The following is a 15,495-nucleotide window of genomic DNA, read 5'->3' on the forward strand; positions in this document are numbered from 1 at the left end:
TAATAAATTCGAGGCGAAAAAAAATTGCAGCAGCAGCAGCAGCAATGGCAGTATAAAGAGGATTGAAAGAATCAAGAATATGTATGTATGTACATGCACGGCATGTGTCACGGCGTAGGCAATTTATGGCACGCGCTTGCAGCAGCACATACGGCTCGGCTCGGGCCCGTTAAACCATAAGTCGAATTTTTATGTGTGCATAAGCGCTTGCGAATGTTTACAGCCAAGGAGAACAAATATAGCTCGACACCAGAGCACAACCTCGCGACCAGAAGCTCGTCGAATTCGCGCTGCCACGGACACGCTAGTTAGCGAGCGCGATAACGCGACAAAAATTAATATGTAACTCTTTATTTTTATCGTTTATTCACACCACAAAGGTCTATCGAGGCGCTGTATACAGACACATTATGCACGATTCGCGCGAATAAAGAAAGCGAGGAGTGCGATTATTATTGAGCGTGCATCGCTTCGAGAGAGCGTCATCATCGGTCTGCGGAACGAGGGGGGAAATTAGTATCCGCTAAATAACAAGCGACCGCATATACGAACGAAAAGGAAATAGGCGCGAAAAAAAGCCGCCACCGCCACATCAGCAAAAAAAAACCGAATCGGACGAATGGTCATTTGGAGATTAGAAACTACTCTACATCGGACACATATAGGATCGAGCTTGGATGGCGCGTGGTGACGGGCTCTGTAAATATCGTATATCCTGGCACGATCACACATACACTGACTCACGTAAGCACGCACACGCGTATGCACACTCGCGCACACAACACACACAAGTACACAAGTACACAAGTACACGAGAGAGTCGGCAAATAATCGATCAAAACACTTTTTCTCGTCACGTCACAGACGCATAAACAAAAGCTTGGAAAAGCTCACGAAGCACGATCGCACGTAGAGCCGCGCACTGCAAACGCACACGCGAGCTACAGAAACGACGCACATAGACACATATAGTCTCACAGACACGTACACACACGTAGTTAAAGCGCGCATATAGACAAGCTCTAATCGCGAATTTTTGCAAAAGAGAAATAGACGAATAGACAGATAAAAGAACGAAGTCGAGCTAGCGAGCGAGCGAGAGAGAGAATTAGACGTAGTAAAAAAAGAGAAGTAAAAAAAAGCAACGAGTATAGCGAATATGCAACAACATGTGTATGCAAAAAGCCGCGTGCGCTCTGCTGTTGTCTATATATGCTGCGCTCTCTGCTCGTCGTCGTCGTCGTCGTCGTCGATGTTGCGCTCGCGCGCGCGCGATACGCGGCTCCTCGGCTGCAGGCACGGCACAGCTCGGGCTTCCGCGGGTCACTGAACTCTCGGCTCGGCTTGGCTCTCTCTCTCTGTAGTTCGCTCTCTCTTGTTCGCGCGGCGCTGCCTGCCTGCCTGCCTCATGCCGCTCGTGCACGAGTTCGGAGCGCCAAGCCACCGCTGCCGACTTCTCCCAACTCGATGCTGCTTATACTCCGCTCTTTTATCCCACTTCGCACTCGAGCGCAGAGCCTCATCGCGTATAAAGCTACCTCCGAGTCTTCGACTCGTGTCTGTGTATATACGCTGTAAAACTCGCGGAGAGGAGCCGCCACCTACGTCGACAAAAAATAAAGACCACGAGAGCGAGAGAGAGAGAGTTTTTCGGGGGACCTCGCGAAGGGGCAGAGTTTCGTTTTTTACTTTTTTGCATTTTTCGAAGGGGAGAGACACTGGCCAATGCAAGAGAGTGGGAGACCAATGACTCCTTTCTCGCTGCTGCTGCTGTTTTTTTTCCTTCGAGGGATATGTGTGTTGTAGTTCGATGCTCGCAACTCTGACTTATACAGTCGGACTTGGTAAAATTTTTATCCTATGCCTCCTTCGTGTAATACGATATCGATTGTCTTGCGGAAAGATACGAGAAGCATCGATCTTTGCCGCTCCTATTCGCACGAGAGATTTTTCAAAAATAAACCCAAGGCAGTAACATTTGAAACCATTCACCCAATGAAATGCACTTTTGCTGCCCGAAATGGCTCCTTCTTGCACTCAACGCCAGAAATTTATCCCTCGAATGTCAACAAATTTTAAATTTCATCAATTTACGCCCTTCTCTGAAAAATCACTTGAACAACAGAAGTCGTCGGTATGTTTATTCGTTTATATTTGAGAGTGTGTGTATGTGTGTGTGTGGCCTACGTGCATATATCTAGCGAAAAAATAAGTGCCTGACTTGGTATCAGGCTCATTTTTTTCCATTCGCGTCATGAGTTTATTTCAAGGCTCGATAAACTTATATTATATATTGGTAATTTTTTCGCTCCCGCTTGTATTAGATAAAAAAATGTTCTCTTGTAATACAATCGACGCGCGTCGCTTGCTCATAATTAATTTCATACGCTGCGTACGCAAATTGATAAAGAAAAATATTCATAACGATTTTCATCGTTGATTGATCCTGCAAAGAAGAAAAATGAAGAAAAAAACAAAATCTATATTCCAAGCGCATACCATGATTTTCGTCATCCAAAGGTTTAAGATGCGCACACTCGAAGCAGATATAAACATACCGATTGCATAACGTCGCGCAGTTGCCAAGCTACGCCTCTATAAATGTATCCATATTGTTAGCAATAAGATACACTTCGCGTGCTAAACTGTATATGCGTGTCTGCACGATGTGTGGCGTGCGTGTGTGTGTGCCGCGTGCGATGTGTGTGCGAGGGGAGGGGACGCTGAGCGCGTTGCGTGACTGTGGTGTGTGAGGCGTCGAGCGCAGACTCAGGAGAGTCACTTGATTTTGGGCCGTCTGCGGCGAGGGTCGTGTGACCGAGATTGTACTCCATTTTTTACCTTTTCAACTAATAATAATTATTTTTAATCTCTTTAACTTTGCCTTCTGACTCATTCTCATCCTGACCATAACAATATGTAATGCTTACATATATACGGAACATCATAATCTCATCGCTATGAAGAGTTTATGTATACGAATACCATGTGCAATTAGCCGCTCCGCTTAGCGCCATGTGAGCCTTTTATTTCGATATTTTTATTCGAAAAAAAAAAAACAGAAACGGCTACGAGAGAGATCGCGAGGATCGAGTGAGATTCAAGAGGGAGAGAGAGCGCTGAAAAAAAATACGTAGATGGCACGATAGCGAGAGGGAGAGAGAGAGAAAGAGAGAGAGAAAAGAAGCTATCCTTGCGAAATTAAATCGATGCCAAAGTGAATCGAATGCTTTGAAGCACTCCCCGATCGGTTTGGTCGCGTCAAGGGTATATACACTCACACACACGACGATTGTGCAGCGAGCTACACACGTACGACGACGATTTAGGCGATCGCAAGGCTGTCTACTTTGCCGGGATAAAATAACGACTGGTATTTTTATCGACTTATTCGGACAAAACGATACCTGCACAGGCGCATCGACACACGTGCGTTCTTTTTTTTTTCTCTTTCTTTATATAGTGAAAATCGTGCTATACCGATCCCGCGCGCGCAGAAACCGATTCTTAACTCGGCGATGGTCGCGCGCTGCAGTTGGAGTGAAAATTTTCTAGCGGAATCCGAACTTGTCTATACTTAGATGTTAACGCTCGCCGCGTTCAGCGCAGTGGCAGCAGCAGCAGCAGCAGCGGCAGCGACAGCACTTATATAGTTGCATAGAATATAAATTCAAATTAATACAGCTATGCTATATAGGCAGCTGTACGCGCGCAGATAATAATATCGCATGTATAAAATCAAGCATTATATTTTCTCCCTCTCGGCGTCGCGGCAGTGCAGCTTTTGCGCACGCGGTAATTAACGATTATATATTCTCAGGATCGATAAGGTGAGCAAGACAATAATTCAAACGATAATAGTCGAGAGATAAAAAGAAATGAGAGGAAGAAAGAAGAAGAAGAAGAAGAAAAAAAAAGAACATCTGCGTGGAGGTTTTTTTTCTCTCTCTCCTCTTCTATTTTACAAGAGAGTCCGAGAAGCTATCTATCCGTAGGATAGAGTTTATATTGAATACGATTACGAGTGCATACACGGCTGTGTGCTATACGTGCGTGTTTACTCGGTGCTGCTGCATGCGGCGTGTGTGGCGTTGTATGCAGCAGCAGCAGCGGATCGCAGCAGTGCAGTTGCCAAGCGTGTGCGCGCGCTAACATTTTCCCGGCGGTCAATACGGCTCCGTGGTCGTAGTCGTGCCGTGCATATAACGGGCTCGTCCGCTAGCAGCAGCAGCGGAGCACAGCACAGCACATCCCGCAGCAGCAGCAGTTCGTATACTCGCGCGCCATTATACGGTGTTAACGACCGCTAAAATCGCCTCTGGTTGGTCCGCCTGGTGCGCGTGCGCGAGCCTGACCTAGATGCAAGTAAGCAGCAGCGACTCTGCTTGCCTGCAGCCGTGCACACTGCACACACACACACACACACAACAGGCACTCTCTGCTGCTGCTGCTGCAAACAGCCAACGTGATGCCGAGCGCACGGGCTAGCGCATGACCCACATTCAGTCTCTCTCTCTCTCTCTCTGCTTCTATGCAAGTATAGAGGAGCGAGAGTGCAGTAAAAGAGAGATGACGATAATAATAATAATAATGACTGTGTGCGCGCGCGATGATTACGATGCTTCTCGCAGCTAGTCTCTCTCCATGCTAGTCTGTGTGTGTGTGTGTGTGCGAGTGCAGTTCGCGGCGCACGTTCGTATGCAAGCGCGCATGAGACGAGCGAAGTTGCCGCCGCCGCCGTCTATGCCATGCGCTGTATACTACTGGCAGCGCGCGCGGGGCTTGCAACTTTTTTAATTCTCTCGATGCGCCGCATACATCGCACTTTTCTTCGCTGCGACTTTAATTATGAGCGAACAATGAGAGACGCTAGGCTTTTCCGCACTCGACGCGCTCTCTTGGCGGTGGCGGCGGCGGCGGCGACGGCTAGGCGGACTTTTGGCGGGATCGTGCAAGCTCTCTCCGGGATCGATCCAAGCGCTACGTGTAATAATGCGCGTCTTTTCTCTCTCTCTCTCTCTCTTTCATCGCACGTAAATGTATATAAAAGGGGAGCCTCTCTCGGCGGAACTTGGGCAGGCTCGAGAATCGGTAGCTCCGATCGATCGTTTTGCTCACCCGCAACGTCGCTCTTTCTTTCTCGCTCTCTATCTTGGCTATTCAAATACAATCGATCCTAATATTAGCTTTTTCGTTGCGTGCTGCAGCACCGCTACCGCTCTCGAACGATGTAGGGAGCGAGAGAGAAAAATCGAGCCTTTCCCAAAACGAAATCAATCCTTTTCTCTGGTCTCGTGGCTCGCCCCTACGCCACGCTATAAAGTAAAAGCTCTCGGCGGCAGTGGCGAGCCATAAGTAGGCCAAACATTGGCGGCTGTATCAATGCACGATAACACATGCGATATATAACACACCACTCGCAGAGAGTTGCCTGTGTCAATCAAAGAAACTTGACTCACTCCCTCGTAGCTCGCATAAAGTGAAAGAGAGAGAGAGAGCGAGTGATGCACACAATAACTTGGCATTTCGTCGCCTTTGATACACTTACTTACGTATAAAGCGCCTAAGAAGATAACGCGTGCATCTATACACACGCGTCAAGCCGCGCACTGCCAATTGCCGCCGACGACGACTTATCATTTATTTGTTTACCCCGATCACTTGCACATTAAAGACTCACTCGCACGTATAGGCGCACAATAGCCTGCGCGCATTTTTTAGCGCGCGCTCGATCGTCGGATCTATTGTGCTCGACGGATTTTTTCTTTGCGCGCTCTTAGATCTTATTTAATTTCGCAACTACTACACTCCGATGTATATCTTTCTTTTTCCATCGCTGTTGTTTGCTCTTTAAATACTTTTTTTTTCACATATATTTAATAAAGCGAGAAAGTCGATCGCAAGCCACACATACGTACATTGTATACACACACGCGAGCGCCTTTCGAGAGATAAATTTCTTCTCGGGCTTTTTTGCTCCGATCGTCATCGGCGTATCGTATTGCATAAGACAATTCGAATACGTGTACATGTATATACACATGTATCGATCCGTATACATACGCCATGGTAATATATAAAGTTTCCGGCAGCTATTACGAATCTAGTCAGTATGTTACATATTACACGAGCGATTCGCACTTAAAACCGGTGAAAGGCCCGTGTGTGTGTGTATGTATGCGTGATCTACGTTGCTATAACGCGCGTGTATATGTGAACCTATATGTACACCACTGCTCCGCAGCTCCGTGTCTAAAAACTCGCGCGATGCAGATCTGCATGCGAGAGGCTTCGCTGCTTGGCGTTTACCTATCGCGCAGCTAGCTGGCAGAGCGACTCTGGCTATCGCTCACTTTTTTTACTTTTTTACTTTTTAAACATTTTTTTCCACTTCCTTTTCTCGACGTAAAATAAATGTACCTCCTGGTGATGGTAAATTTCTGTCGTCCCTCCCGCGACGTCAACAAGTGGTCGGGCTACTTATGCTTATATAAAGCGCGTCGACCTGTGGACTGCTGTGTTTATTAAAAAAAATTTTTAAATTACTTTTTTTTTGTATATATTTCATACGGCGACGGCGGCAGCTACGAAGACTTTCCGCTATGCAGGAAAACTCATCCTTTCATCCGCACGAGCGAGCTCGAGTAAGAGACTATATATCCCACTAGGGGCCAAAAATGCAACGTCGACGACTCTATATATTACAGCCTCGAAAAAAGTAAGAGAGCGAGAGAGAGATGCAGCGCGGCGGTAGCAAGCCGTTTGCCAAGAAATCCAAGAGTTGCTTTAGATGGGGGATGAAAGAAGCGAGAGATAATACCGCTCGCTTTTTTGCTATTCATTTCTTTTTACTCTGGCTTGCGCACATATAGATGCTTCTTCTTTTTTTTTTTTGCTATCAAGCTTTTCATTCATCGAGTGCCATTATAGTAAAAATTATATACATAGTGACTCAATAAAAATTGTCGACCCGTCGCTGGCTTTTGTGCGCGTAAGGAAGAAATCGAGAAAACAAAAAAGGAAGAGAAAAAAGAGTTACGTTTACAATTAACACACAATTGGGCATATCTCATGTAATCCTATACATCGAGGAAATGAAATAAAATATCAGCCATAAAACAAACACACGGCCGAGACAAGATAAAAGTAAACGCGGTCCTGCGAAACGTAACAGAAACGGAGCGAAAAAGGACTAGTACATACGTAAGCTTACAAGCCCCTAGGATTTCATTTTAAAAAATTTGCGCGTTAAACGTCGGATAAATCCTCACACGCGCGTTGGCATGTACACATGGACGCGATACACGCAGAAAAAGAAAAGAACCGCGCTATATACATACGTTGCACTGTCTAGTCTCTCTCTCTCTCTCACTCGCTATAAGAACTGTATTTATACATATACTCGCTCGCTTACACACAAGTCTGTCTAGTATGCATTTGCTTGCGTGTGTGTATGTGTGAGTGAGCTGCAGTCTACTCGTCGGAAGTGTGGGTGAGAGGAGCTGCTGCTGCGCTCGTACATATAGCTGTGTGCAGTGTATACGTCGCGCGTCTATATAGGTATAATGCAACGGCGCTCGCATTATATACACAGATATACTGCACGTACGTTGCAGCGTGTTCGTGTAACTAGGTCGCGGGTTCGACAACTTCAGCCAAGGCTGACTAGTCAGCGGTGCTCAGACGTCGGCGGCTACCCGTCTAATATTTCTCTCTAGTCTACCTACATGCATATATATATATATATATATGCGCGTCTATCTACTATGCGCGCGTGCATATATACAGACTAGCTTCAAGCGCACATTGGACGACGACGACGACGACAACGACGATGATGATGACGACGATGATTATGATGATGGCGATGATGGTGATGATAATGACGACGACGATGCGATATGCGATGCGGGCCCTCGACTCTATCTCTCTCGACTGTGAATTTTTTTTCGCTTCTTCTCTCGTACCTGCCCACGATACTTGCCGCGAGTGCCGGATCGAGCTCTTTTCGGCACTTTTGGTCGCATAGTCGCATTCGTAAACATTACCATCCTCTCATCGATTACTCGCCGACTGGCACGTAAGCTCGAGCGATTAACGAGCGCTCCGTTAATTCCGGATAAACCGCGAGCACCGCACCATCTCTCTCTCTCCCTCTCACCCGCTCACTTTGAAATTTAATTATATCGAGCGTCCGATCGTTCGTCTGCTCGCTATCTCTCTCTCTCTGTTTACGTGTAAGTTTTGGACCTTTTTTTGTCATTCGATAAAAAAATTTTAAAAATAACTCATCCGACGCTTTTCACGCTAACGCCGACGAATCGCTCTTCCGCGAGATCTATATATAATAAAACATATACACATACATATTTTTGCGCGCACACGTTGCCTTGTACAGTATATATTATTATATACACGCGGAGTCGATCTGCCGGGCGGATGGTTTTCCAGGGGGCTATTTTTGGCCACTCGCGAGCGGGGGGGGGGGNGGGGGGGGGGGGGGGCAAATAAAATCACGTACATCATTCCGTGCATCGTTTGCACGAAAATTCGCAGGCCGCGACTCGGGCCCGCAAAAAAAACCTTCGTATCTGACTTACCTATACGCGCGCACCAGGCGTACGTGGTATCGTCGAGAACTTTCAAAAGAGACTTTTGTATACATACGGGCAAAAATGTTGTACGTGTATGATAATCGCGTCATCGTAACGTATGTACGTGCTGCCTTTTTTTTCTCTCTCTTACCTGAAACAGAAAACAATGAAGGAACGTTATGAAATGTTATGAGAACAACATGTATTATCTTTTCTTTTTCCTCTTTTTTTTATATACGCATATTGTAAACTTTATGGTAATCACATTGGGAGAAAAGAATCTCATTTAACAAATCGCGTTCATTTTTCATTGGGACGGCACACGAGCGCGTGTGTGCAGTGTAGGAAAGAATAAAACAAATAATAATGATAAAAACGCAGCGCGCGACTCAGCAGCTAACGCCCAACATCTATATTTGACGCTCAATATTTACATCGCACGCGACTCCCACAACTTCATCAATAATCAATGAGAAAATTTGAAATGCATTACATCGCCGAGGCGAAAATTCCTCCGACTATATGCAGTACGACTTAAGTGACTTAAACGTTTGCGTACCTCTGTATACGCTGTATGTACGTCGAGCAAAGTGCAACGACCAATTCATCTCGTCTCTCTCTCTCTCAATATGTGTGGCGCACGTTGACGGCTAATCGATTGGACCTCCCCCGCGTGCCAAACCAACGTCACGCCGCTACGTATAGGCCACATATATAATACCCCTCCCGACACTCACAACATTTTGATCGATTATTTCACTTGCGGCGGTGTAATGCGCCGCTGCAAATCGTTATGTCAAACTCGCACGGGCGCATCGAAAGTGACGTACGTACACTTATTACGTGTACATAACGCACACTCGCTCATCTCATGTATATATAGACGTGGGATACAGGGGATACTGCATCTTGCGAAGCTGCCGAGCGCGAGCAGCAGAGAGAGCAAATTTTATGCTACATATATTTTCGGATGATCGGAGAATGACCCAATTCAAACGACGTGTGCAGCGTTATATATATAAATATTTCACTTGGCTTGTTTATTTTCGGGTGTATACAACATTTTGGGAAAATGAATTTGCGCTTACGTTGCAGCGGAGAAAAAAACACAGTTTCGTGGAGTGGAGCTTTCGAGCTCTCGAGGGACGACGGCGGACACGGAGAGGAGCGGGAGATCGATTGCTCCGTGTAGTGCACGCGCGTTGTTTTTTTTTTTTCACTTTACATGCCGTATTATTACGTACATGCACGACTGGCCGTTTAGCCTGGAAGTCAACATAATATAACGTCAATTGGCGGCCCGGCAAAAACAAACAGCGTCACGGACGCGAAAAACGATTTCTAATCAGTTCTAATAAATGGCTCGGCGGCTTATCTAAATACGTCGCCGAGTCAAAGTGTACCCTATTATCCTGCTCGAGTTACTATTAAATAAAAAAAAAAGTAGAAAAAAAAACAGAAAGTTTAAAGAAGCAGAATGAGAACCACTGCGAGTGTGTATATGCAGTTTGCACGAGACGTCTGCGTTCTCGAGGGTGGTAGTCGGGTGGCTACTGCTGCTGCATGTGCGTCGCGCACCAGTCCGAGTGGCGTTGTATAACTTCCCAACTCGAAGCCCTCCCCGCCGCACTGCTCCCCCTGCTGCTTTCCTCTTCCTCTTCGTCCTCCTCCCTCCAACCCCTTGCCCTCGCTTCCCTCACCCCCCTCCCTCCTTTCATCCCCCTTTTCTCGCACTATATACGTACTCGCACATGCACACATACCCCCTTCATCCGTCTAGACGATCAATTTGACGCTCCCACGACTTCGATCGCGCATATATATACATAATACCACGTGTTAGCCCTCTCTCACTCTCGGCGTCTGCTGCTGCTGCTGCTGCTGTAGCTGCGCTGCTGCTTTTGGTCCTTTTGAGTCTCGTTCGCGCGCGCTGCTCGCGAGAGCTCGAGGATTTTTCTTTAATGAATGTGACTGCCTGGCTGCTGCAGCTGCTGCTTTTTTTTTCTTTTTACTCTCTTTTTTTTACTCTTTCCCGTCTCTCGCGGGATTTCATTCGATCTCTCGTGTGTATTTTAAGGCAAGGATGATACGCGCGAAGCGCACTCCGCCAGATTGAAAGATACATGAAATTTTTGCAGATGAAATGTTTGCAAAAATATGAAAAAAAAAGAGACGAATAAAAAAAGAAATCGCTAATGTGTAAGCAGACCCCCTGGCGCGTTACATACCCATGAAAATCCAATTTACTTGGCGAAATATCTCTCTCGCTCACATACACACATACAGACATACAGACACATACAAGTATGCGCGCTTGTAAGCCATTAAGACTTAGTCGAGCTCGCGCTTCTATATCCAGACAGCATCTCCATACAAGCGTGCAAAATTTCCGCGCATTATGTACGTTTACTGCCTGTATACGTCCTTTTTTTCCTCTCTCTCTCACTCTGCGCCGGCCAATTTCGAAATGCTCCAGGCCGTACAGTCAATTAGCTCCCTATTTATACACACACGTACATGCACACAGGCCGGAGGAGAAAAAAAGCGCAACCGAGAGATAGATAGAGAGAGAGAGAGAAACCAGCGTGAAGGTTGAGAACCAGCGTTAGACTAGCTACTGCTAATGCTTGAAAAACTTATGCAATGATGCTTTAACTCTAAGTAGCTATGTATATACGTATACACGCGGCTGCGTGCACATCCTATCTCGGGAACTTGAGCTCGAGCGCGGAAAAATCACGTCGAAATAGATTTGCTGATCTCTCTCTCCTCTCCCTTCTTTCTCTCTATCTCTCGGTGGCGCTTTTACAGCTCCAGCTTCGATGAATAATTAAATCTCCTAGCGAGGAAAACATTTTTCATCTGTCAAATTTACGTCCGATTGTTTCGAGCGAGCAGCACACATAGAAGCGGGAAAATAAAAAAATTATAAATATCTTCTTTAAAAAGAAGCTCGCGCCCGTCTAATTTATGTATACTCTTCCTCGAGCTCGCGCGAGTCTCCGAAACAACGAGAAATAATTCCGCTTTGTATTTATAACAAAAAAAAAAAAAAAANAAAAAAAAAAAAAAAAAAGAGAGTGAAAAAAAACCAGACAGTGTGTACGCTTGTGTACAGGGCGACACTTGGCTCCGTGCGTTGCACAACAGCACATACAAACTCTTATACATGCGCGACATGCGTGGGCTGTTAAAGCTTGCAAAAATTTTTTCTTCGACTCTCACTCGAGGAGAGCGCGCGAATTTTTGGCGACGCGGCGCCGCTTTCCCTTGGTCGCGAGTCGCGCAATTTTCGCTTCCCATATACAATCGTTTTTACAAGAGCGCACGAGCGCCTTTTTTTCTGCTCGACTGATTGGCCGAGTCGCGCGTTTAATTGCAATTTAATTCAGAGAGTGTCGTAATTTTTTTTTTTTAATTGCAAAAAATATAACCATAGGCGCGTGAATGTTTGTATATAGTGGGATACGCACGTGCGCGCGATAAAAAACGATGAAAAATTCATTATAAACTTCCACGAATGTCAGTATATTTATATTATGCTGCTGCACACGCGGCTGCGTGCGGACGTACGGCAATTTAGTCATTATGAAATTTTCTCAAGCTTTTCCATCGGATGCATAATACCGGAGCCACGTACACATAGAGAGAGACACATAGAAGGTGCGCGCGACGACCGCAAAGTTATTCACCGTCGTCGTCGCACGCACAACTGGTCAGTTAAATCATTTTCTCACTGTCCCGATCGATTACCTTATAGTCATGCGCGAGCTCGTACAATAATAACAACAATAATGGGTTAGGAGAGGAAAAAAAATGACTCAATAATGAACTGACATAATATTGCATGCGCGGCACCTGCCGCTAAGCCGCGCGAGGTTTCGCGCGCGTTTTCGCGAAATTCGTTCAGCAGAGTTGGGCTACTGCTGTATTTGTTATATAATACAAAAAACGAATTTGCGCCACTAACCCACGAGATCGACCTTCTAATGCACGTACGGCGACATATCGACGAAACAAAAAAAGGAGAAAAAGAAAACAAGAAATTTCGCACGCGGGTTTCACTTAAACGCGTCATGCATAACGTGCACACGAGTGTACACACACACACACACACACACACACACACTTATACAGAGACATGTAGTGAGCTCGCAACGGCGAAGGCCGCGAACTCTCGATCGCACGTACACACATACACAATATACCTGCAAGTGCGTTAGTTGTCTTTTATAATATTATAAGGTCGATTACCGCAACTCATTGCGCAAAGCCACTACTGGCGTATAACGTCGTCGCGGACGTTTTTTTTTTCCTCCTCCCGCTTCATGTCATATTTGGCGTGTATTTTTATTCGCGAGCAAACTCGCTGCAGATGCAATACTGCGCCAGGCTCGCTACTCGGGCTGCTAATTGTGTATGTGGGAAATCCCAAGCTCGTGCTCTTGGACGAGATATAATTTCAACGAAAGAAACGCGTATGCACGATCGACAAGAGCGTTTCAAGAATAATAAACAAACGACTAATGGGCCATTGGGTTTGTCGCCTATATACGAAATGGACATGTCGCGCGCGCGTCTGACGACAAATCAACTCGGACTACTACGATTTAATATTCCGATGCATCGGCAGCCGTCACCAGCCGGCGCACATAACGCATATAGGCGTCTGACCGCTGCTAGAGTCTCATCACTACAATATAAATGTGTATACACGGAAAGCGGCGCCTCGCGATCGCATCGACTTTATGAGTACACAGCTCGGCATGTATTGCGAAATCGCCTCAACACCTCGCGCGAGCGCACGTCTCTGTACGTACGTATAATAGACACACATACACATGCACAAACGAGTATTATATATATGCTACTATGTAATGGCTTTCGCCTTGAAGCGAGCAATGTGTGTTTTTCTAACGCTTATTATGTATGCTTACGGTCAATGGCCTGATACACAGCTGCACATTAGAAGGCGGCGCAGTACATATCCTCGGGCTATTCGGAGGTTGAAATCGCAGTTGCGAAAAAAAATAGAGTCGCGGCGCACGGAGTTAGAGAGAGAGAGAAAAAGAATTAATCGTGGCAATGGTGTAGCCTACCGTGCAGTGTGTTAGTGAGTCTTATATGCGTGTGTGTGTAATATAAAAATGAGCGTCACGCAGGCAGTTGTCAACGAGCGCCGCGCATGAATCACATCGATCGCCGTGGTGTAGCGGCGAGGGTCGGGGCAGCATTAAAATGTGCTGCGAGCAAAAAGGAACGCGGCTGCTACATGATAGCAGCTATGAGGCAAGGATGTATTGTACTATACGTGCGCGGCTCCATTATGTACACACGTGATCTTGTTTACCTCGCTCTTTCCGCCAAATATCATAAATATTTAGGCGATATACGGAGGAGATAACTATGCGAGTTCTCTCTCTCTCTCTCTCTCTCTCTCAGTGGGGTAGTACGATGAAAAACGCTCGAGAGCTCGACAACGGGGAAATGCGGGAGAGAAAAAGGCCATGTATGCGGCCGAGCGAGAGATATATGATACAGAGAGCGGCCTATCCCTTTGCCCATACGTATGTGTGTGTGTGTGTGTATACGCGTGCGAGGGTGGGTCGGTGTGTGTTCGTAGCTGTGCCAGTGCCCCACGTATATATAGGTATCATCGTCGCGCACACACGTATATATATTAGACTGTCCGTTATTTCCCGAATTGCTCCAATCCTCGCTCTCACCCCTTAAAAGCTCATCATTTGGCTCACAATGAAAGAAAATCACTGTCCGACCGCGATTAATTAACTCTAGATAGTGCCACACGCGTCAGCTTTTTTCCCATTTAAATAACATGGGAAAATTTAAAAAAAATGTAAATTGAAGTTTTAAACCACTTAAAATCGCTAAACCTTGGGTTTAGCGACGGTTTTCACTTCCTGGTACACCCATAATGAGTAACCAATACTTACGGGAACCCTCCGAAAAGAATTTTGGATTTTGCACACACGATATACTCAAAAAATGAAGAAAAACAGCATGTTGGCGTGGTTTTTCGATATTTTACAGCAAAACTAAGCATGAACGATCATTTTAAATATATTCACGTCAAAGTTGAGATCAAGACCTTTAATTTGAGGGTAATAAAACCTATTTACGTTCATTAGAACCAAAGTTACAGGCGTTTGAAGTTTCATTGAAAAATCAGGTATCGATTCTCGTCCGGCCGCCCAAACGCGCGACTCGCGGCTCGCTGTAATCGCAACTCGTACAAATGACCATGTAATTAAACTAGAAAAATAATTAAAAATATGATTTTTATGCGTTTTTTTCTCAGCTTTCACGTGGTGTAGTCGGATTTTTCGATAATTTTCATTTTCGTACGAAAAAATGGACTTGAACATTTATTTCCTATTTTTCCTAGTGAACGAGTAAATTATCGAAAAATCCGACTACACCACGTGAAAGCTGAGAAAAAAACGCATAAAAATCATATTTTTAATTATTTTTCTAGTTTAATTACATGGTCATTTGTACGAGTTGCGATTACAGCGAGCCGCGAGTCGCGCGTTTGGGCGGCCGGACGAGAATCGATACCTGATTTTTCAATGAAACTTCAAACGCCTGTAACTTTGGTTCTAATAAACGTAAATAGGTTTTATTACCCTCAAATTGAAGGTCTTGATCTCAACTTTGACGTGAATATATTTAAAATGATCGTTCATGCTTAGTTTTGCTGTAAAATATCGAAAAACCACGCCAACATGCTGTTTTTCTTCATTTTTTAAGTATATCGTGTGTGCAAAATCCAAAATTATTTTCGGAGGGTTCCCGTAAGTATTGGTTACTCATTATAGGTGTACCAGGAAGTGAAACCCGTCGCTAAACCCAAGGTTTAGCGATTTTAAGTGGTTTAAAA

At 45.4% G+C, this 15,495-nt stretch overlaps 1 protein-coding gene across 8 annotated transcripts in view; it reads right to left on the reverse strand.

Moving 5' to 3' along the window:
- The window catches only part of LOC106659135 (probable nuclear hormone receptor HR3), a 58,522-nt gene that overhangs the window by 12,325 nt on the left and 30,702 nt on the right, over positions 1-15,495 (reverse strand). The window contains exon 1 of one of the 8 annotated variants that reach the window (XM_023461483.1): positions 1,170-1,240. The exons of 6 other annotated variants lie outside the window; for them this stretch is intronic. The gene's annotated coding sequence lies outside the window, so the exon portion shown is untranslated. Of the gene's footprint in view, positions 1-894; positions 1,241-15,495 lie in introns of those variants that run through there. One more of the 8 variants, XM_023461482.1, reaches the window with a different exon arrangement.

Source organism: Trichogramma pretiosum, unplaced genomic scaffold (assembly GCF_000599845.2).
Source record: "Trichogramma pretiosum strain Unisexual culture from Peru unplaced genomic scaffold, Tpre_2.0 scaffold2, whole genome shotgun sequence".
NCBI classification, from domain to species: Eukaryota; Metazoa; Arthropoda; class Insecta; order Hymenoptera; family Trichogrammatidae; genus Trichogramma; species Trichogramma pretiosum.